We start from the raw sequence: 24060 nt of genomic DNA, 5'->3' as shown, positions 1-24060 counted from the left end.
CTTTGAAAGATAACTAACACTACCAAACCAGAGGGCATACAATACAATACAATACAATACAAAAATATCCAGCTTATTAATCACTCTGTATTCTCACTGCAGTAATTTAAAGTTGAAACAATCATCTGTACACATTGGTAGCAAAAACTGGAACTTCATAAACCAGAAATGTTGTGTGCTGATGTTATTAAGGCAGCGTTTGATGCTTTAACCAAATGATAGCACGATGGAATGTCGGTGATTCAAGCTTTCTCTGCATGAAGCAGGGCAGAGCGGGGAAACTTGTCACCCAGGTGAGTTGTCACACTATTCATATTTCCAACACCAGAGGGCGCTACTCTAAAGTTGGATGCTATTTTTGTGCAGCTACCTGGTCTGATGTCATTTCCTGTCTGGGAGACAGGAAATGACATCAGACCAGACTGTGAGCACAGGTTTACTGTTCTTCACATCCTGAAGTAAAAACCTGGAACATCACATTTTATGTAATTTTCTTCTTCCACTAAAGGATATTCACAATTATATTTGTACTTAGTAGTGAAGAGAATGAAGTTTCATGTTACACTTTTGTTAATGTCCTGTACAAACCTCGGCTTAAGATTTAGCAACTTGTGTCACAGAGAATCTCCTTGTAAATTGTTGCAATATTGTTTAAACAACTACTGGTTTAATGATAATGGTATGGAATTTAAGAATGTCACACAAGTGGAAGTGCTGATATGGACTAACTGTTATGTAATGTTATTTAACATAAAAATGTGTGAACATGTTTTTAAAGGAAGGAAGGAGAGGGGAGAGAGGAAGGCAGAAGAGAAGGAAGGGTGAAGCGATTGGTAGAAAGTCTAAAAGACAAAACAGCAAATGGCAGCATGCCACCACATGATGTGATGGTAAGTTTGGCAAAGAAGTCTATCAGGAGTACAGTGAAGGATTATGACATCAATTTTAGCTGTGAGAAGTCCACTGCAGGTGACATAGACAGTCAGACAACCGGCCTAACTCCAGTTGCTGGCCATACAACTCCATGTCAGATGTTTAGCCTGGACTCAGAGCTGCAGCTTGAACAGTATTGCATGAAATCAGATGACATCTGTTTGGGTTTATAGCCAACTGAAGTGAGAAAACTAACTAAACCAAGTTTGAGCAATTACAGGAAGACTGCAACACTTTGGGCAGAATACCTGTTCCCAGTTTACCCAGACTGAGAGAAGATGTTTGATACCTTTTTAACCTCTGTACGTCCAGTGTTTTGGTTTCTGTGGGTGGCATTTCGTATTAGCCAAGCATGAAGACTTGAAGTCTATCGGAGTCATTAGCCCAGATCTGCACAGTGAAGGTAGATGATTGGAAATATAACCGCTGAACACATGTATCCTCCCATCTAGTGCATTGATCCGCACATGGCTGAAGGTGTTGGAACATCTGGCACAAAGTGTGCTCACTCAATCAGAGAATGTCATCAAAGGATGTGGTATGTTTAGAGACACTTCCCACGATCAGCATCCAAAAGCAGAAGCTCCTCATCTGTAGATTCAGCTCAAATAGATAAGGTTCTGGATCATTGTCTGTGCAGAGGAAGTCATCTGCATCCTTTCCTACAGTCATCCACAATCAGAAGTAATGTTTCTGAGCTACCCAGCTGGTCACCTGAATTTTGTTTACAAGTGAGTGAGTGCACTTTGTGCTGGATCTACATATACTGTACCTTCAGCAGTGCTCGCATCACTATGATAGATGGAGGGACTCATTCAGGGGTTATAGTTCCTTCCGTCTAATTTCTCCTAAAAGTCCCTCTTTTTACAAAAAGATGTATATTTCAAATCCAACAGAACTAAGATAATAACTCCAATAGACTTGAAGTCTTTATGCTAAGCTAACATGAAATGCTACCCACTGCAACTGAACCACTGGATGTACCAAGATTATGGTATCGAACATCTTGTCTCAGTCTGGGTAAGTTGGAAAAAGGGCATTTTACCCAAAACACTGGAGTATTCCTTCAAGCAATCTATTTGTGTAAGAAGCTGCATTTGGTTTTAAATTTGAAAAATACAAAACAAAACAAAACAAAACAAAACAAAACACCAAAAACATAACAATGCATTGGTTGTGTTTTAATTGTTGCAATATCCAGTGTGTCATCTTACCCCACATAGTGTGACAACTAACCTGCTGATTGGGCAGCTTGGGCACACTTCCTATTTAAATGCCTATAACTCTGTACTGTAATAAAATATAAAAGTGCAATGAATGTAAACTAAATGACATAGAGTTTGTTCGTTCATTTGATTACATTATGATGTGTTGAGCCCAGGATATATATAAAAAGAGTGTGACAAGATGTCCCAGTGTGCCCCACTGTTCACTGCTGTTTAGAAGACACTTGTGGGCCTAATCCCCCATAAGCCCTGAGCACTGAACCCCCTCAGACTTTAAATGATCTCACCTGGGTGATCAGCATAAATGTCTGAGTGCATGAGAGTTTAAAGGCTTGAAGAATAGTTTATATTTTCTTTCTTTCTTTCTTTCTCTCTTTCTTTCTTTCTTTCTTTCTTTCTTTCTTTCTTTCTTTCTTTCCTCATCCATTGTCTTGCCTTAACACCATATTTTGCATCTTTTGACAGCAGGTCCAAGCAAGTGTCAGCGTCAGGATAGAAGATAGAAGTCACTCTTTGACAGCCTGTGGTAACCAGACCACATGAGACCAGACCAGAAGAGGTAACACCAGACCAGTAGAGACACGACCACACCAGCAAAGACCAGACCAGACCAAACCAACCAAAACACACCAAAACACACCAAACCAAACAAGTAGAGATGAGTCCAGACCAGATCACAGTAGACCAGAGCAGAACAACCAGTAGAGACGAGACTAGACAACACAAGATCAGAGCAGACCAGTATAGACAAGAGGAGTCTAGACCTGTCCAGACCAGACTAGACCAGAGGAGACAAGATCAGACCAAATCAGACTAGTAGAGACAAGACCTCACCAGACCAGACCAGACCAGTAGACACAAAACAAGACCACACCAGACTGGACCAGACTAGTAGAGACAAGATAAGATCACACCAGACCAGCAGATACAAGACCAGAACAGACCAGAAAAGACTAGATCACACCAGACCAGAAGAGAAAAGTCTAGACCAGACCAACAGAGACAAGATAAGTCGAGAAAGACCAGAGCAGTAGAGCCAAGAAAAGTAGAGACAGGAGGAGTTCAGACCAGACCAGACCAAGCCAGTAGAGATGAGACAAGACCAGACAAGACCAGACCATTAGAGACAGGTCCAGACAAGACAAGACCAGATGAGAGCAGACCATACCAGTCGAGATGAGACCAGACCAGACCAGACCAGACCAGTAAAGACAGGAACAAAAAAATAGATATAGAATAAAATAGAATGGAGTTAGGGTCAGATGGCTGGCTGTCTTAGTAGAACAGCTGATCATTCTTTTGTTACAACTACTGCTGCTGTGACACACACACACACACACACACACACACACACACACACACACACACACACACACACAATCACTCCTTCATGTGGTCTACCAGGCGTGACTCTGGGCTGCTGCAAGGCTTTGTTCTGACTGATTGACTGGCCACTGACTGCCTGATGGTGTGTGTGTGTGTGTGTGTGTGTGTGTATGTTGGGGGGGGTGCATGGTTTAGAGTTATCAATCCATTGGACCACCTGACACACACACACACACACACACACACACACACACACAGTTACCCCTCAAGCACCTGGCTGTGATCACACAATGCATTATGGGAGGTTTTCTGACTGGATTTACTGGTCCAAACATTTACTTTGTTGTTAAATAGCTGTCAGACAGATTCCCTCCACTTTCACTGGATGCACTGCCTTGCTGTTGCAGGCCATTGTACTTTTCTACAAGGATTTCTTTTCTTTTTTGATTTGTTTTTGTTTTGGTTTGTTTGACTGTTTTTTTTAAGAGAGAAATGGTAGCATAAAAAATGCAATTCAAAATACTATTCAGTCACTGTAGGTAATAAGAATAAATTCTAATGAAAGAGAAGATGATAATAATGTGGTATGAACAACAGTAATAATAGGCCAGTGGCATTAACAATTTACCATTCAGCAATTTCAGCAATTAAGGTGTTCCTCAGTTTGCTGAGATTCCCCTGAAAGCCCCGCACAGACCCTGGCAGGGGTGGACCACTGCATCTGTCAGTGCTTTGACACATTTGACAGTTTTCTTGTTCAGGTGTTGGCACCAAGAAAGTCAAAATTTAACTAAGTTAATCATTCATTATTTAATGATAAAAATGCAGAACAAAAAAAAAATGTATATCTATATCTATCTATCTATCTATCTATCTACACGTGTGTGTGTGTGTGTGTGTGTGTGTATGTATATGTATATATATATATATATGTGTGTGTGTGTGTGTGTGTGTGTGTGTATGTATATATATATATATATATATATATATATATGATATTACACAAAAACATGCCGAGTCACTGGTATGATAGATAGATAGATATTAACCCCCAGAGGGAGATTAAAACGCCATAGCACTCAGATTCATTAAATTCTAAATGACAACATCTTTTGGCTTTTATAAATACTGCATAGTTTTCTCTCAGCTGCCATATTGTACATTTATACCTTTGTGCTTGACCGTTGCATGTCCCTGTTAGCACTGTGTGTTGAAGCAGAGGGCGGCTGTGCCTGAGGGCCGGCCTGCAGCACAGCAAAATCTGCTTCACATCTTGTCTGCTGGCCCCAGTCTTAAATCTACAACATTCTGTTGAGCACAGCTCGGCTAACCTCAGACAGCCACCTCTGTGGCACTGCTATCACTCACTGTGTGTGTGTGTGTGTGTGTGTGTGTGTGTGACCAGACCATACTCCTGATAACCTGATGTTATTGATGCTCAAGACCACAGAGCCACTACTATCTACATGTGCTGCATAACACAACACAGCACAACACAACGCAACACAACACAACACAACACAACACAACACACACACACACACACACACGCGCGTGTGCACATATGTACATGCACACGCGAGGAGAAAAGAGGAGGCTGTGCACGCCTCCTCTTTTCTCCTCTTCCTCTTCTTCCCTCTGCTGCCCTATCCTTCCCCCTCCATCCCTCCTTCCCCTGCCAACCTAACATCTTCCCTTCCTCTTTGCCTCTTTCCCCCTTTTCAACTCTCCTTCCCTTTCTTCCCATCATGATTCTTTCCACCCCACCTTCCTCCATCCTCTCCTTCTTCTTCTTCTCCCCTCCTTTCCCCTTACTCTTTATCCTTCCACCCATTTTCTCCCCTCTGTCCATGCCTCCTTCTCCTCTTCATTCCTTCATCTTTTTCCTTGTCTTTTCTCCTATCCCACCTTCTCGTCCTCTCCCCTCCTTCCCTCCCCCCCCAACCCCCTTTTCCCTTACACCCCCCCCCCCCCCCTCCCCCCACCCGCCCTCTCTCTCTCTCGTGCCCATTTATCTAAATCTGTACTCTCCTTAACCAGTTCTTATCAGAAGTGGCGGTCGCTCTCCATCCTAAACGCACCGTTCCAGATTTTAATTTTCTTTAGATTAATGTCCTCCTCTCCTCTCTTAATGCCTTCAGCCTTCAGCTATCTGGCTCCTCGATGTCTATCAGCGTGCACACACACACACAAACACACACAACCACACGCACGCACACACACACACACACACACACACACACACACACACACACACACACACACACACACTCAAAGCTTCACAAGTGTGTGCAAATACACGGTATTTCTGCTAAAACACACACATTTGTTTCCTCCTTGCTATGCCATCTGCACATCCAGATCAAACACACACACACACACACACACACACACACACACACTGTTACCACCAGTCACCAGGACAGGAAAATGGAATGGAACAATTTTCTCAAATTTCCTGTAAATTAGAAAGTGTCTAGACACTCTTCTGAGGCACCAAAAACAAAACAAAACAAAAAAGCCCTTTTCATTCCCACAGAGCAGACCAGATCAAGGCAGAGGAGTGAGTCAGACAGCAGCCAGAACAGAAAGAGTAAAACAGAGGAGATCAAATGTTTTCAGTGTGTAAGCTTGTGGACTGATTTTATCTTCCTGCAAACAGCAGGTTCAAAACTGGTGCAGGTAATGAATATGAACCTGAACTCCACAGAAATCTCAATGACAGCAACAGACTGAGGTTGGCTGCACCACAAAAAATGTGCAGAGGAGTATTTTGTGATCTAAGAAATAGAATCTCAAAGAAACAAGTGCAGTATTATATTTTTAAAGGGCATACCAGTGATTTTGAAATGTTTGGCCCATTTGCTACAGTTTACCCACATCTTATATTGCAACCAACCATTTTGCATATCATGCAGGGGTACTAAAGATTTCACAACGCGTAATCAAAATCCATTGATTTTCAAATCAGATTTTTCTGCTTCCCTGGATAACAAAACAGGCCAAAATAAACCTTAGAACTTTCCATGCCTGGTCTCAGTTGAATGAAACATTAAAGCATTTGTAATATTTTTTATTTAGAACACAGTTAATGTGGTGTCTGATCCATGCAAAACACTCGTTCAGTAGAGTGCATCACATGGCCATTTTCAACACTCTATTTCTTTCTGATTGTATTTTCTAATTTTGCATCAGTAACCCCTGGCTGGTTGTTAGTCCCCCCAGGGCTCCCCTATTTAAAAAAAAAAAAATCCTGGAATTGCCCCTGTGTACATGATTAGCAAATTCTGCAAATAGTTTCCAAAACTGAGATTATTCATAGCCTTTTTTTGCGGGGGTGAGATTTTAATTTTTGAAAAAGTATGTACAGAGCCTGACTGCTTGTACTGAGATGACAGTAAGGGCCCTATCTTGTGCCAGAGTCCCTAAACCTGTTATTTGGGGATTTAGCATTGTTTAAGAGGCGTTCCCCCGCAAAAGTTGCTATCTTGCACACCTGCCGTTATCCCTAAAACACTTGTGCTACCTGTTACATTATGCATAGGCGTGGTTTGGGCGTTATGCCAGTTAAACCAATCAGTGTGCCAGGTGCCATTGCCTTTAAGGGCAGGCTGCGCTGTCCCAAATCTGCAAACCGAAACCCGTGATGGAGAGAGGAAGGTCACGATTTAGTACTATCCCTGCCATTTTCTCAGGGGTTCAACTGAGGCTAAAGCAAGGTGGCTTTTTATAGGCGAGTTAATTCGGGAGGTGGAGCCTCATGTGCACGTCCACATGTGTCCAAGTGGACGTGCATTGACGCCGCCTGGGCGCACTCTTGTAAAAGCCCAAATGGGATAGCGGGTGGTTTTGAGGACCCGCTATCCGCTTTCCCTAATGTGTGTGGTCAAGATAGCAATTGTAGGGAAAGTCCGTAAACACGCCCACGAGCACACCTCCAGGCACAAATAACGGAGTCGGCATAATGTATAGCGGGTAGTGTGGCCGGAAGATACCGTTTAGGGATAGTGGAAGCTGCTAAATGCGTAATTCACGGGTAGAGGGTAGTGGCAACAGGTAGCGCAGTGTGAAAGATAGAGCCCTAAGAGTGAATGCAACCAAAAACAAAGGTCACCCAGTAGAATCAATACCAGGGGCCTCATTTATTGAACCCTGTGTGTATTCCACACTAAAAACAAATGAATTCAGATTTATGAAAGTGTGCATACACACACCTGCATGCAGGGGTGTTGTTTCAGCAAAAGCCAAGGTATGGCAATGTGACATGACATAACAGAAATACTCAGTGATGATGAGATTTGAAAAATATGAATTTACCTAAAACTTCATTTGCAAGCTGAGCCCCAATTAAACGATGAGTCCCTTTTACTGACTGGGTAGATCTACATACTAACAAATAAAGACGTGTTGACAAACAAAGGCCGCTCTCACTTAGAAGCCAGTCTAAGTTAATTGTTTTTGCTGTTAGCACAGATGCAGTTTTTTTTTTTTTTTTTTTTTTTTTATCATAATTTGCAATCAATCAACTGATACGTCATTAATTAGCGTCATTTTTATACAGATAATATTCATACGTACTGATTTAAATAAACAACTTGATAGTATTTCCCATCTTTCCTTGGGAAGAATTTTGTCCAAAAGGAAAAAAAGGCTTCTAGGTGCCTATCCCAGATATAGGCCGTTTGGATACAATGAGTGAGGCAAACAAAAGCCCTGGCTGTTCATTGAAGTTTTAAGGTTTTTACTGCATGATTCAGTCTTGGACAAGCCAGTGGGACCTACCCTGCTATTGAAAACTGTTTTAACAGACATATAGCTCTCTCTCTCTCATTTATTATGCCTAATGTTTGCAAGTGATGTGTGACAAAAACTGAAAACTGTTTTTATTGCATTTATTTTGGTGTATATTTCAGTGGCATGTACAGAGTACAGCTCTAATTATCATTAGTCATTTGTTTAAACATCACAGAAAATAAAGAAATACATTGCTTCCCATGCTAATTTCTAGCAGGTAATCAAGAGGTGTTCAATACACAACAATACAAAAGGCACATTTGGCACAGAAATAGGTGAATTTATTGTAGTGTCAAAATACTGAGGTCCAACCATGTAGGCTGATTTCAGTCTTAAGTAACGTGTGTGAATTCTTTCCTTAACAGAAAAAAAAAAACCCACCCAAAATCATGGACATCATTTGTACAGGCTGCACAAATGATCAATTTTAAGGTCTTCAATCACAATCTGAAATTTGTGCTCAGGCATTATCCTCAAATTCCACCCTAATGCCCACAAATAGGCATATATGGTCAATAAATGCTTTACCAAACATTATTCATTATACTTCACACTGTATTGGTGAGTCATGTTTCTTATGCTATTCAACATGGCTGGCATAAAGTTAGCCAGCGATGGTTATGTACTAACCATCCCTGGCGGACGCCTAGTACCAAAACAGTAATGACACATTACTAAGCACTTCTGGCCTTTTTATAATATCCTTTTAGCCATGAGCCCAATTGTTCAACACCTTCATTCACTTATCAGAGCGCATAAGTATAGGCCTAATTACAGACCAAGAACTGCTTTTGGATGATCTTGAGGTTTAAGCTTTCAGAATGAAGTGAGTCAGAAAGTGATTCCCCGATTCTTCAGGGAATATGCTGTTGCAACAGCAATGTTTTACTATGTTGTACTGGCAATACATGACCTCTTGTGGCAAAATGTAACACCAGCGTGGAGCTCCAAAGGCCGCCAACTATCAAAGTTCACAACAAAATCATGTTGTGTTTTTTTGTGTTTATGAAATGATCAGAGTCAGAACTTGTAACTCTGTAATGCTATAGCAGAGTAAAAATTCATGCTAAAGCAGCTTTGGAAACTGACAGACATCTCAATTTTCATTTCGCCTTTGATACATTTACACAGCTTTTTAATACAGCTTTGGTAGTATGGTGGGCTTACACACACACACACACACACACACACACACACACACTCACTCCTCCCCCTCTTACAGCAGCCCATCCAAGCGCATCGCGGTCTCAGAGCTGATATGGACAGTGTGTGAGATTAAAGTGTGAAGCCATTTCCACAGAGCTGAAGGTTAGCTCCATAATAGCTACTACTATTACAGTGCTGTCCCCTGGAAACCTCACAACTTGGAATGTTTTTTTCTCGCTTGAACCAGAGGTTGACATAGTCTTTTATGTGCTGACTCAGCTCCAGACCTCAGTGGTCAACATCCAAGGGATAATTTCAAAAAGTGGGTAAAAGCAGCTGGCTTTCTACAGATCTGAAGCAGTTACGAGGTTGCGATGTAAACACAGATCTTGAATGAAACAGAATGGTCATTGTAATATTTGCCATGGTCATTTGATAGATGCAGAACAAAATGGCAGTTATAGCTTGTTGCTGTCATGGTTTAGCGCTGTACAGCTTGCACTTGAAAGCATAAATTACTACAAGAATTGTGAACATTTGAATGTGTGTGCCCTGGACAGGGCTGCACCATACTGTATGGAATCTCTTACTAAGCCAGTGTTTTAACCTCTTACCTAGGGAATGTCTTCACGATGAGAGAGAGAAAAGTCCACACCAGGGCCGCCGCTCCCTATACGCAGACTACGCACAGTGCATAGGGCCCCGAGTACCTGCAGGGGGCCCCAAAAATTAAGGTTGATAATAAAAAAATGTCATGATAATTATAACATTATTACATAACAAAAAATGTATAAATTAGTTTTGAACAGGCCCGCCGTTGTCTTTTTTAATTTTGCACCCTACTCAATTTGAGCAAAATAAATGTTTTACCTAAAAGAGGCCCCCCACACACACACCCCTTCTATGAAATGGTGCAGTCTTCAATTGCACGTCTTTTTTTTCCATCGGAGTTTGCTGCTCCGCCTCCGGTGCAGGTGCTGTTGCCTTAATAGCTTGCTAGCCTTATGTTTTGGTGACTGAGGCAGGGTTCTTGAGTCTCACGCATTGGGAGAAGGGAAACAAATCTGGGTGGCACAACCCTTCCAGTCCTTTCACCTGCACCCGCACCACCAAGAAAAAACATTACAACACCTGCACCGGCACCGCACGAGTCCAAAAGGCAAAGAAACTTTGCAGCTACAGCAGCGCACTGCAGCGGCTCCGGGGGGGCCTCCCTGACCAGTTTAGCTTAGGGCCTCCAAAAGCTTAGCAGCAGCCCTGGTCCACACACTATGTCTATTCCTCCTAAAGTGTATTTATTACCACCAAGAGCCTTAGTTATTTCTCAGACATGGTTTTGCCTTGCTGCTTTGGTCCTGTACCTATGGTTAACACTAGATGTGTGTGTGTCTCCTGCAAATGTCTTAACTAATAGGCAATTAATTTAACTAACTAGTAATGTGTAAACTGGTGACTAAGCAATATCTATTGCTGTGTCCAACAGAAAAGCATCAAAAATGTAGACACATGTCAGTGCAGTGCCACATACCTGAGAGAATGCTGAGAGAGCCATTGCTGTTAGAGGTAACTTTATGTATCACAGTTTACTGACGTAATGTAGCGCTAGCCTTATCCTGAGTGGTAGAGAAAACACTAGTCCAAGTATGACATGCAAGCGTAGAAATATTGTAAATGTGTAAATATTTAATAGCTATTAAGTTCAATGTCATGGTTCTCATGTCAACATCCAGCTGGTAATTACAACCGATATATACAGCTAGGAGCTAAATAATGTAAACTATTTGGAAAATGATGACTGTTAAATGTAAATAAATCTAACCTGAACGCTACCTTTGCTTTTGGTTTGTTTGTTAACCAACAAACCACCTATGCTGTTCATAAAATGTTAAATTAATGGTGTACAGTGTTACAGTTTGATATTGAAGAATTGTAAAGCTAGCTTACTTTACCTTTCTATTTACCTATTTTACTTTACAACTGATGCGAACACTTAGAATTCACATTGATTGGAATCCTTCTCACCGCTAACCGTCCTCCCTTATAAAATGGATGCGGCATAAGCATGACATCAAACATCATTTTCTTAATATAAAAATCTTTCAATGCTACAAATGAGCGGTTTTGCTGTGGAGGGATTAAAAAAATTACTTAAACACGCAAGAGTGGGGAAAAGAGTTTTTATCCCTTCCACCCCTGTTTGATTGACTTTTCAAAAGCACCTGATATCCTGATATCTGATAGCGTGTGCTGATAGCATGAGCTAGGTTCAACAGGTGCCATGCCATTGGTTCCACAGCCCATTATTCCGAACACCCCAATAGTTGGAAAAATGTCCCATTGGACTGAAAGCCCATTAGTCTGGCGGCAATGACTTGCTCAACTGTTTATAAGGAAGCTGGTCCAGTACGCTGGCAATGGTACACGTAAAAATAGTGCCGCTCCGACCATCCTGATATGTTGATTTGAACGGGAAAGACTGTTCTACTCGATTCAATTCTGTGGGTGCGAGGCTGGTGTTTGTGACAGGCCTGGGAGAGGTTGGGGCGATAGGCCACAGCATGGAGCTACTCCTATTGAGATGCAGATCTACACTAATTAATTCTTCATGTTTAGGGGAATTAAACATTCTTCTAGAGAAAAGGAGTGCACCAGTGGAGGCGGGTTTAATATGTAGCCCAGATAAAAGGGAGGTATGTGTTTCTCTGTGACAGACACACATTTATTCACATTTCCCCAGCCAATTTCATTTCAATGTAAAATGTGGAAATGAGGTTAGAGATGCAAAGAGAGAGAGAGTTGGCTAATAGAAAACAATGACCAGTGTGTTTTATTCTCCAGAGGCTATTCTGCCTTCGTCAGCGCTCTCTCTCTCGCAGCACACAACAGAGAGACAAAGAGAGAGAGCACTGAGGCCAAGTGCCTCTTCTAAAACACACACCAGCTTATTAACCTCAACACACACACACACACACACACACAGAGCTCAGCGGCGGGCTCTGAAGCGATATGAGGCTGTAATATATTGAGGTTATATTCAGGTTGTAATGGTGTTATTAAAGCAACAAGCCCAGGCTGAATAGAGAGAATATCCTATTAAAATAATTATAGAGGCCACGATATCTTTGTGTGTGTGTGTGTGTGTGTGTGCGTGTGCGTGCATGCGCACGTGTGTATGTGTATACATGTGCATGTGCATATGTGAGACATAGAGAGAAGGAGAGAGCACAGGGAGTGTACACACCTGTGTCTATATACATACAATATGTGTGTGTCTGTTTGTGTGTGTGTGTGTGTGTGTGTGTGTGTGTGTGTGTGTGTGTGTGTGTGAGTGAGGATGTGGGTGTCCTTGACTAACTAATGTATAGTAATTGACTCTGCTAATAGTGATTGCCTGCTAATTTAATTGCTGCTTTTTGCCAGCCTGCTGCTTAATTAGAATGTATAGTAGATACATTCACAACTACCAGGCATATTAAAGACGATTACGAAATTCGATTATGTAATTATTTCATACAAAAATGTCAGTACTACTGAAGAGCAGTAAATGTAAATTAAATGCAATTCCTGCAATCTCATTTGAAAATTAGGACTTTTTAAAAGGGATAGTTCACCCACTGTGAATAATGTGATATTATTTCACTTCCCCCCAGCTGTTGTGTAGGACAGTAGTGGTGCTATCTTGCTCTCATTGTTACTGAGTGCTGGATACTGGCTGGATGCTCCAAATGCTAACTGTTAGCCTCCTGCCACTGAGCTGGACAGGACCGCAGAGGAGTGTAGCCACTACAAATACTTGGTTAAGGCTTGGAGATGGTTATTGTCAAGGGTAGAGAAATTTTTGTCATATATCTTAAGCAGGGCCTAAGGGGCTTGTCCTCTTTCGGGCCGACAGAAACCACCTGTCGGGGAAAACTTGTGGAGGAGGACTCTGCATCTACATCAACAAGCGCTGGTGCACACACTGCAGTCTGGTAAGAAGCCATTGTTCTGAGTCGGTGGAATATTTATTGCTGAAATGCTGTCCGTTTTACCTGCCCCGGGAGCTGCTGATGCAGCAGAGATGACCACTAAAGAAGGAGAAAGAGACAACAAATCAAAGCAGTGTATTAATCTGAGGTATGATAGATAGATAGATAGATACTTTTTTCATCCTGAAGGAAATTCACAGTTTTCAGCAGTATCCACAGAGTACAATATTAAGTAAATCAAAAATAAAGAATAAGTAAATCAAAAATAAAGAATAAAAGATGACCCTCGAGATCTAAAGATCTAAAGTACCCAATGTGCAATAAAACAATGTCCAAAAAAACCAATAAAACCAGTGTGCATCGATGTATACAATGTGCATAGATGAGGGCAATGTGCAAATTTACAGTATAAACAGATGACAAATAAATAAATAGCACCCAGATGATAAATAGATGATAAGAAACCAAAAAAAAAAAACAGTGTGCGTCGATGTATACAATGTGCATAGATGTGGGCAATGTCCAAATTCACAGTATAAACAGATGATAAATAGCAGCAAGCAATATATACACTATAAACGAGGAATATATAAAAAATAGAAATATGAACAGTTTAAACAGCAGAAATAACCTAAACCTGGGGAACAACACGCTCCGACGGAGGTTCAGGGTTGGTGCGAGACCATGAGACCAAGTGACAGAACCCGACGCCCGGTACTGCCCGCCATTTTTTGAATAGGACAATGTACAACCTGCAGTTAAGTTTGCAAATAATATCCCCCTCCAAAGTGTATAAATCCCCCCTATGTGTAGCATGTAAGGCGGGAATTCCCTCCCATTTTGAAAAATGAATTTCAGGCCCTGCAGTGGCACTGAGAGCACCAAGGAGGGATCTGGATGCAGCCGTCAAAAGGGCAAAGGTGACCTACTCCCAAAGAATTCAGGGTTATTTTGCCAACAATGTCCCCCGAAGCATGTGGAAGGGTAAAGAGCATCACGGACTGTAAAACCAGGGATGCTGACTGCTCCAGAGATCCATCATTGCCTGATGCCCTGAATAATTTCTATGCCCATTTCGAGTCATCCAACTCCTCCCACAGCCCCAGGTTCACAGTTCTACCTGAGAAGCAGCCCTTCAGTGTGTCCACTGTGGACGTCAGGAGGACGCTACAGGGAATCAGCCCTCGGAAAGCAGCTGGCCCAGATGACACCCCAGGTCGGGTTCTGAGGGAGTGTGCTCAAGAACTCATTGAAGTACTGACGGACATTTTTAACACTTCACAATGCATGAATGATTATCGCCCTGTCGCTCTCACATCGATTGTTATGAAGTACCTGGAGCAGCTGGTTCTGGCCCACATCGAGAACTCAGTCGACATCACTGTGGACCCACAGCAGTATGCATACAGGAAAAACCGGTCTGTCTCTGATGCAGTATCAACTGTTATCCACTCTGCTCTCACTCACCTGGAGGGTCAGGACACATACATCAGGTTGCTTTTTCTGCGTTCAATACCATCATTCTACAGACACTAGCCAACAAACTGCTGCAGTTGGAACCATCAATGTGCAACTGGTTCTGGACTTCTTGACGGGCAGGCCACAGTCTGTGAAGATCCATGGTGTCTCATCCTCCACCATTGTACTCAACACTGACTCTCTACAGGGGTGTGTTTTAAGCCCCCTCCTGTACACGTTACTCACATACGACTGCTCCACAAGGTACCCGGGCAATCATATTGTGAAGTTTGCAGATGACACAGCCATTGTTGGTCAGATCTCCAACAACAATGAGTCTATGTACATGAGGGAGGTGAGCAAGCTTGTGGACTGGTGCAAGACAAACAACCTGTGCAATGTGGAGAAAACAAAAGAGATGGTGGATTTTAGGACAGTTCACTCCCCTCCTCCCCTCTTCATTGGAGGAGAGGCTGTGGAGCTGGTGGCCACAGTTAAATACTTGGGCCTGCACATCTCCAACGACCTCAAGTGGACTATGAACACCGCTAGCATAAACAAGAAAGCTCACCAATGCCTGTATGTTATGAGGAGACTGAAGCAGGCTGGCCTGTGTTGACCTTCTTCTGGTGTGTGGTGGAGAGCGTCAGGACATCCTCCATAACCGTATGGTATGGAAACTGCTCTGCAGCTGATAGGAAGGCATTGCAAAGGGTAGTGAAATCTGCTCAAAAGATCACCAACTGCAGCCTTCCTTCTCTGGAGGACATTTACATCAGCAAATGCAGAACCAGAGCAATGAATATCACAGCAGATCCCACCCACCCATGAACTGTTCACCCTCCTCCCCTCAGGTAGAAGACTGTGCATCCTCTGAGGTGCAGCTTCTTCCATGAGGCTGTGAGGCTCATGAACTCTGGGCTATGAACTGTCCTCTGCACCTCTCCATCACTACTGCACTTTATCCCACATGTTGCAGTTTACACATGATTTGCTATGATTTATTTATTATATATTTTAACTTATTGGTTTTTAGGTTATTATTATCTATCTATTATTCACTGGTCCCGGGAGACACTTTTTGTTCATCCATGTTTTTTTTGTTTTTTTTTTAGCATGTTTGAATGACATTAAAAATATCTGAATCTGAAGAGTTAAGGTTCAGAAACATTAGCTGACAGTAGATAATATTATGTGGATCATTCTATAATTTTGGGACATTTTGAGTTTCAGAATTTTTGAAAAAAAGAAAAAAAAAAAGGTTAATGTTTTCCAATATAAATATTTTTCCCTGACAAAAAGTGCTTAGATGTTATGTTTTTAGTAATTTGCAAGCTCCAGCATTACTGATTTCAGATATTTATTAAATAAAAGGAGATATTAACTGATTATTTCGTCAACTATGTTACGGACAAAAACTGTTAAACTGTAACTTTGGATAAATGCCAGATATTAAAACAACCACTATTCCTGGTAGAATATGTGTCCATATACCAATATTTTGAATTGTAATTGCCTATTAAAAAAAGGAAGCTTTTAAATCCCCAATTTCACAGAATGCAATCAATGGTCTACATATTTTCTTCAAAAACTTTTGAAATCCAAGGTAATTTTCTTGAAAAAAGTATACAGCATAATGTACTTCTCAACCACAAAGTTACTACTTATTTACTTTGGTTTTAGGAAACAATTAATATTTTTTTTTTTTTTTTATCATGTATTACATAATGGTAACTTAGTTGACAGTGTGGTCTCATAGTTGACTAAAGTAACAGAGTTGACTGGACATTTAAAAAAAATTGATGAAACATAGTCATAATGTAAAGAATAATGAATCATTGTGACATCAAAAACACATACCAACCAGTTCTTATTATATGTTATAAATTATTTATTTTTAAAATTAACTCCTGAAAACTACAAAAACATATGGTGTCAAGTGTCAGCTACACTATATTGCCAAAAGTATTCACTCAGCTCTCCAAATCATTGAATTCAGGTGTTCCAATCACTTCCATGGCCACAGGTGTATAAAATGAAGCACCTAGGCATGCAGACTACTTCTACAAACATTTGTGAAAGAATCAGTCACTCTCAGGAGCTCAGGGAATTCCAGTGTAGTACCGTGATAGGATGCCACCTGTGCAATAAGTCCAGTCATTAAATTTCCTCACAACTAAATATTCCACAATCAACTGTTAGTGGTACTATAACAAAGTGGAAGTGATTGGGAATCACAGCAACTCAGCCATGAAGTGGTAGGCCACGTAAAATCACAGAGCGGGGTCAGCGGATGCCAACTTTCTGCAGAGTCGATAGCTAACAGACCTCCAAACTTCATGTGATCTTCAGATTAGCTCAAGAACAGTGCGTAGAGAGCTTCATGGAATGGGTTTCCATGGCCGAAATCACCAAGTGCAATGCAAAGTGTCGGATGCAGTGGTGTAAAGCACACCGCCACTGGACTCTAGAGCAGTGGAGACGTGTTCTCTGGAGTGACAAATCATGCTTCTCCGTCTGGCAATCTGATGGACAAGTCTGGGTTTGGCAGTTGACAGGAGAACGGTACTTGTCTGACTGCATTGTGCCAAGTGTAAAGTTTGGTGCAGGGGGGATTATGGTGTGGGGTTGTTTTTCGGGAGTTGGGCTCGGCCCCTTAGTTCCAGTGAAAGGAACTCTTAATGCTTCAGCATACCAAGATATTTTGGACAATTTTATGCTCTCAGCTTTGTGGGAACAGTTTGGAGCGGGCCCCTTCCTGTTCCAACATGACTGCGCACCAGTGCACAAAGCAAGGTCCATAAAGGAGCCAGGAGCATGGCGGCAGCATGGAGTTGCAGTGTGGCAGGTCCTACGACCCCACGCGTCCTTTTCCATCAAGGAGGCCGTTTACCATACCATAGAACAGTGTTTCCCAACCTTTTTTGTCTTGTGTACCCCCTGAGCCTTTTTGTCAGACCACGAGTACCCCCTCACTCATACGTGGCTGGGGGGGCGTAAACAGCAAAATTTCAGAGTAATTGCTGTCTGGCACGATTGTACATCTCTCTCTGAACTCTCTTATGCTCCTTTGAAATTTGCCATTAAGTGCTGAGCCCTCAGCATGTTCATAGGTTTTAAATAATGCTATTAAAAGCAAGAATCCTAATTTCTTTACTCACTGTTCTATTTCCACTACAGTCCATCAAAGTAGCTTTACAAGAACTAGAAACTCAAAATAAGCTCTAAAACTACAGGAAATACCTTGAATAATCCAACTACATCAAACTATTCTTCAAAAAAATTTATTGTAGTGTCAACAAAAAACAAAGCAAGATATGGCATCAAATAGTGACATACAGTAGGCTATATGTTTGAGCTGTACACTGTCCCTTTTAGAGCAAATAAGAAAATGAAATGAAACTATGCCACAAAATAATGCAGTTTAAAATGCAAAAAAATACATATCTATCTAGAGACAAACTCAAAATATCAGTAAAATATGAACTATTTCTGACATTAATATCCTGACAGACTTTTTAAAAGAATAAAAAGCTCAGTATTTGCTCCTCCTGTGGTCTGTCCTCTCTCTCCCTCACTGTCCTGCACTCGCTTCAGCCTGTAAACAATCTTTAGCTATTAGCTTAAACAGTGAGCTGAAAGAGGCAGGTTTTGGACCAAGCAGGGGAAAAATATCTCTTTTCATATTACAACCTGGTGCTTGGTGAACAAGTGGTGTGATAAATGACTCACTGGCTTTCACCTGAGGAGGTTTTCTTGCTAGTTCTCATCAGGCTGCTGCCTCTCAGGCTGACGGACTGACTGAAAGTTACCGAGCTGCCGCTCTGCCGGCAGCAGGATGCGGACCAAACCACTGTGAGGCATGGGGGGGGGGGTCATAACTTTTAAACACTTAAAAACCCACTATTTTACATTTATAATTAGCACCGCTTGTATTGCACTTTCATTGAATATTACTATATTATTCAAAATTTATGGATGGAGGGGTATTGTCCCCCCCGACACCCCCGGGATTTCCGCCTATGTTTCCACGTACCCCCTGCAATGTGCTCGCGTACCCCTAGGGGTACGCGTACCCCCGGTTGGGAAACACTGCCATAGAACATGCCAATTAAAAACTGCACTGAGGGCAAAGCAGTCTTTTAACAGCAAAAAGACCTGGGATGTGTTTTATGGAGTGCTTTTTGGACTATTGTTGTTACTCACTGCCGCATCACCTGTACATATCTACCTGGCCAGAGCAATCAACGCCGATGGAAACCACCTGTGCCACCGTGCACTCCCGGCGTCTGAACCTGGAACAAACGCCGGCTTGCGGCCAAACGACGTTGCTCCAGTGAGTTTGCATTGCAATTTACTGGGATATTATGCGATCTATTCATCTGTCCTGCGGCTCGGGCGAGCCCAAGTACCAGAGCGTATCATTGTTCCAGCGGACCGCTCATCTATTACACCGCTCCGGAGAATGGCAGGTCTCCTCCTCACGCTGCTCCTGCTGGCTGGAGATGTTCAGCTAAATCCTGGGCCAGTGACCACTGGAGCGCTGCAGAACTTCGGCGCAGTCCCCGTGTCCGCGACTCCTTTGGTGCCGCCGGTGGTGAGTGATCATGAACCCCCTGAGCCGGGCTTCTCCCCTTATAATTTAAACTCTTTTAACATCGGACATGGTGACTTAATGAATAACCTGTCATTCTCGGACTGTGGAGACCTCGATAGGTCCACTGTCTGTCCCACTAATTCTGCTGCTGACACCACTGTGCGTTGTAACCCCACAGTGAAGAGACAGAGGTTATTCAAAACTTTTCAAACTGTCAATCATGCAAAAGTTTTATGGGATCCGAAGCTGAAACCGAGAGGGCTATTCGGTAGACAATTTAACATCAGGAGCATTACTCCAAAAAGCAATCAGCTAATTCATCTTCTGTCTGATTCAAACATGGACTTTCTCTGTCTGACTGAGATGTGGTTGAAACAGTATACTCCCGCAAGTGTATTTACAATGTTTTAGACGAGACAGACCTGATGGAAGGGGAGGAGGGGTGCTTTTTTATGTGAGAGAAGACATTAAATGTGAATGTGTGGTTTATAAAGCGGGTAACACTTTGGAATATGTTGGGATAAAAATGATTTAGTCTAAACAAATGTCTTTTAACATCATAGGTGTCTATAGGCCTCCCTCTGCAGATGACACTTTTTATGATCAACTTTTTATAATCAAACTGATTTTAATGTGAATTGGGAGGATAAATCCTAGAGGAAAAAACTAAAAACTAAACTAGATATCTATACTAGATAACTAAAAAGTTATCCAAGAGCTAAGATTAGCTAAATCCCGTTTTTATGTCAATATTTTAAATGAGGCAAAAGGCAACAATAAATTGATCTTATATTAAATATTATATTAAAAGTACAGGGAGAGTTAATTGAAGATAATTGTGTTGTTGCTTCTGCTCTTAATAATTTTTTTCTTGAATCTGTATGTGAACTTGGGAAAAAAATTCCAACAAGGAAACTGTTAATTAGTTGATATAACAGCTCAGATCTTCTAACTGGTAGAAACAAATGTGTCACAAGTACAAAAAATCATCAGCTCTTTGAAAAGCTCCAAATCTAGAAATCAAAGTCACACAAGGATATTTTATCTTGTCCTATCACTTATTTAATTAATCTTTCTTTTAAACTTAGTCTCTTTCCTGAGGACTGGAAATGTGTCACACCTGTTTATAAATCTGGAGACCCCCTTGAAGCTAGTAACTATCGACCTATAAGCATACTGCCAGTACTTTCAAAAGTTGCTGAGAAGATTGTCATTGAACAACTGACCTCATTTCTTAACACCAGCAATTTTGGTCTACATTGTATGCAATTTGGTTTTAGAGCCAATCATTCTACTGAGACTACCTCTTTACATTTAATAGAGCAAATCAAATCACGGCTCGACAAAGGAGGAGTAGTTAGTGTTGTATTTTTAGACCTGCGGAAAGCATTTGATACAGTTAACCACAGTGTCTTAATATCGAAACTCTCTAAATTTAACTTTTCTCCTAGAGTTCTGGCTTGGATGTCTTCATATTTATCAAACAGGAGGCAATGCGTCAAAGTTTGTGATGCACAGTCCAGTTACATGACATGCACTATGGGGGTTCCACAAGGATCAGTATTAGTTCCTTTATTATTTAGTCTTTATATTAATGATCTTGCTGAACAGTGTGCTGATGTCGATCTACAGATATACGCAGATGACACTGTTGTACATGTACATGCTAAAACAGCTGACTTAGCAGCTGCTAAGTTAACAACTGCACTGCATAGAATCACTCTTTGGCTCGATCAATCATGTCTGAGTCTAAATGTAAACAAAACAAAATGTATGTTTTTTTTCTAAAACAATGGTACAACCTCCTGATGTTGAGATTCTCATTAAAGGTGAACGAATTGACATAGTTGCTGAATTTAAATATCTTGGCATGATTCTGGATCCAAATTTAAACTTTAAGAAACATGTCAAAAAAATGGTTAAAACCATAAAATACAACTTAGAAAATTTTAAACACATTAGAAACTGTCTCTCTCTTGATGCAGCCAAGACATTTATGCATGCCATGATTCTGTCCCACATGTCATATTGTATCACCTGCTGGGGACTCTACTTTGAGACCTCTTGAGTCTTTATACAAACAAACTTTAAAAACACTGGACAAAAAGACAATGTGTCATCATCACTGTAGGATACTTGAGAAACATAAGTTATTGAGCTATGAGAATTTTAGGTTATTCACCAATTTGTGTATGATCTATAAAATTTTAAATGGTTTTGCCCCACCTCCACTATGTGATTTTGTCCACGCTCGCTCGTCAAATTCTTTTAGATCCAGTAGAATATCCTCCATACGAGATTGTACCATACCATTTCGCCACACTGTAACTGGGCAATGAGCTTTTTCTGTAAGAGCCACAAATCAGTGGAACACCTTACCTGATGTTGTAAGGAGCAGCAGCTCTCTCAGTATCTTCAAATCCAACCTAAAAAATTTGTTAAAAGCTGCTCAGCTCTGTTTATGTTTGAACTGTATACTGTCCCTTTTAAATAAAATACAATTGAAATTGAAAGACATGGATGAGCAAGTTTGGTGTGGAAGAACTTGACTGGCCTGCACAGAGTCCTGACCTCAACCTGATAGAGCACCTTTGGGATGAATTAGAGCGGAGACTGTGAGCCAGGCCTTCTTGTCCAACATCAGTGTAGTCTATCAATCAATCAATATAGTGTATGTCACTCTTAGTCAACTCAGTTACCTTTCTAGGGTAACATAGTTGATGGGTAACATAGTTGACATTATTGCTGTTTTCAGGCATTAAATCAATATGACTGCCTCCAACCAAATACCACATGACATTTTTGAGAAGGATTTTCTTAAACTATTACAGAAATAATTAAGTAAAATATTATTAAACATTATTTAAACCTTGTAAAGCCTTAAGGGTCAAAACAACCCGAGTGTCCATGAGTCTTTTTTCCGGGGTCCTGCGGCACGTTTGGGGCTGAAGCCAGGTGGTCCGGGGGGTCCGGGGGCATGGGGGAGCGCTGGAGGCCGCGACCGCGGAGCCGAGGGCGAGGTGTGGGCACACCACAGGACCCCAGAAAAAAGACTCGAGGACGCTCAGGTTGTCTTGACCCCTTAAGGCTTTACAAGGATTAATAATGATATTCGAGTAACACTGTTGACATTTGCTAAATGCTTCCTTTACTCAGACACTACTTTATAAGAAATATTTAAGAAAAGGCAGAAAGAACATACCATGCAGCCTGCTGAGTGTCTTCTTGAGGGTGAAATGACAGGTCACAGCACTATGTCACTTGGTTTGTTGCTCTGATTAGTTGGTTGTCTATCCAATGGCGTTCAGTTGCATTTTGTTCTGAAACCATTAATAAAGAGGCAATAGAAAATTAACAAAAGTTTCTATAAAAAAGGAAGTGACCAGGAAGCAACCAGAAACTCAGGAAAACATTATTTAAAAAAAAAAAAAAGTTGCTTTGTTAGCATAGCATCACTGATCTGACCTCGAAATGTATCATTTCAATAATTATTAATATACTTTTCCTGGCATTCTCTCTTTCTCTCTCCCTCCCTTTCTCTCTCTCCTTACCTCTCTCTCTCTTTCTCTCTCTCTCTCTCACACACACACACACACACAAACACACAATCTTGTTAAAGAAACCTCAGGCTCCCCTGCAGACCCTCCCACCTCTAACATGACTTACTGAAATACAGTCTGTATGACTTTTAGTAAAGATCCACCATCTTCCTGTCTCTGCCAGTGTCATACCACAGTGATATACATTTGTGTATGTCCCAAATCAAACAAACTACTGCACTGAAATATTTTTGTACTGTTCTGATAGTAAAGCTCACAGTAAGATGTAATTGAAATCACAGAATGAAACACTACATCCTGTATTTCCATCTGAAACTCTTTTACATAGTATTACAATATAATTCCATCTGCCAGCTCTGCAACTGTAATTCAACTGCCTGGCTGTCATTATAAATCAGAATTTATTCTTAAATCGCCTGCCTGGTTAAATAAAGGTTAAATTGAAAGAGACAAATTAAAGGAAAATGTTAAATTAGAGTAGAAAATAATAAAGTTATTCAGCAGTGACCTGTCAGCGTTGATCATCAGTGTCATTGTCCTTATTCATTATCACTGCAATAACCCCACTGTCTGAGCCTAGTCAAAATGCATTATCTACATAGAATGACATTATCACTGTCTACTCCAATGACATTAGCATGTCAGTTTGACTGAGAGGCGGGCAGCCAATCCAACGCATGGCTGAGTTCTGAGGGGCCTCAGACAGCCAATCAGCTGTCAGAGACACAGATGTCTCCTCCTCTTAGTCTGATGAGCAGCCAGTCAGACAGTCACAGCTTCAGTATTGGCCTATGGAAAAGATACTTGATATAAAAGCCAGTGATGATATTTTTTGCTTGAAAGCTGCACCTCGATACTTTTCTGCTGCTGATATTCAAGATTTTTCTCACTAAACTGTTTTCATACCAATAAATCCTAAGTATTCTGTGCATCTTCCAAAGTTGGAGCATCGTCAATATGGAGACCTCTCTGACAGAACTTGTAGACCCTCTGACACTAAAGCTCTTTCTTGAAACCTGAAATACTCATGTGGAATTCAATCAGCATGTTAC

The 24060-nt window shown here is 41.3% G+C and overlaps 1 long non-coding RNA gene across 2 annotated transcripts in view; it reads left to right on the top strand.

The window, feature by feature from the left end:
• Positions 1 to 402: 402 nt before the first annotated feature.
• The window catches only part of LOC115366734 (uncharacterized), a 38300-nt gene continuing 14642 nt past the window's right edge, over positions 403 to 24060 (top strand). The window contains exons 1-3 of one of the 2 annotated variants that reach the window (XR_003928858.1): positions 403 to 485; positions 779 to 890; positions 2628 to 2718. This is a non-coding gene — a long non-coding RNA (uncharacterized LOC115366734). Of the gene's footprint in view, positions 486 to 778; positions 891 to 2624; positions 2719 to 24060 lie in introns of both variants that reach the window. The other variant, XR_003928859.1, reaches the window with a different exon arrangement.

The sequence above is a fragment of the Myripristis murdjan genome, chromosome 10 (genome assembly GCF_902150065.1).
Source record: "Myripristis murdjan chromosome 10, fMyrMur1.1, whole genome shotgun sequence".
NCBI classification, from domain to species: domain Eukaryota; kingdom Metazoa; phylum Chordata; class Actinopteri; order Holocentriformes; family Holocentridae; genus Myripristis; species Myripristis murdjan.
The sequence above is the reverse complement of the archived record's forward strand: the minus strand, read 5'-3'. Positions and strand labels throughout refer to the sequence as shown.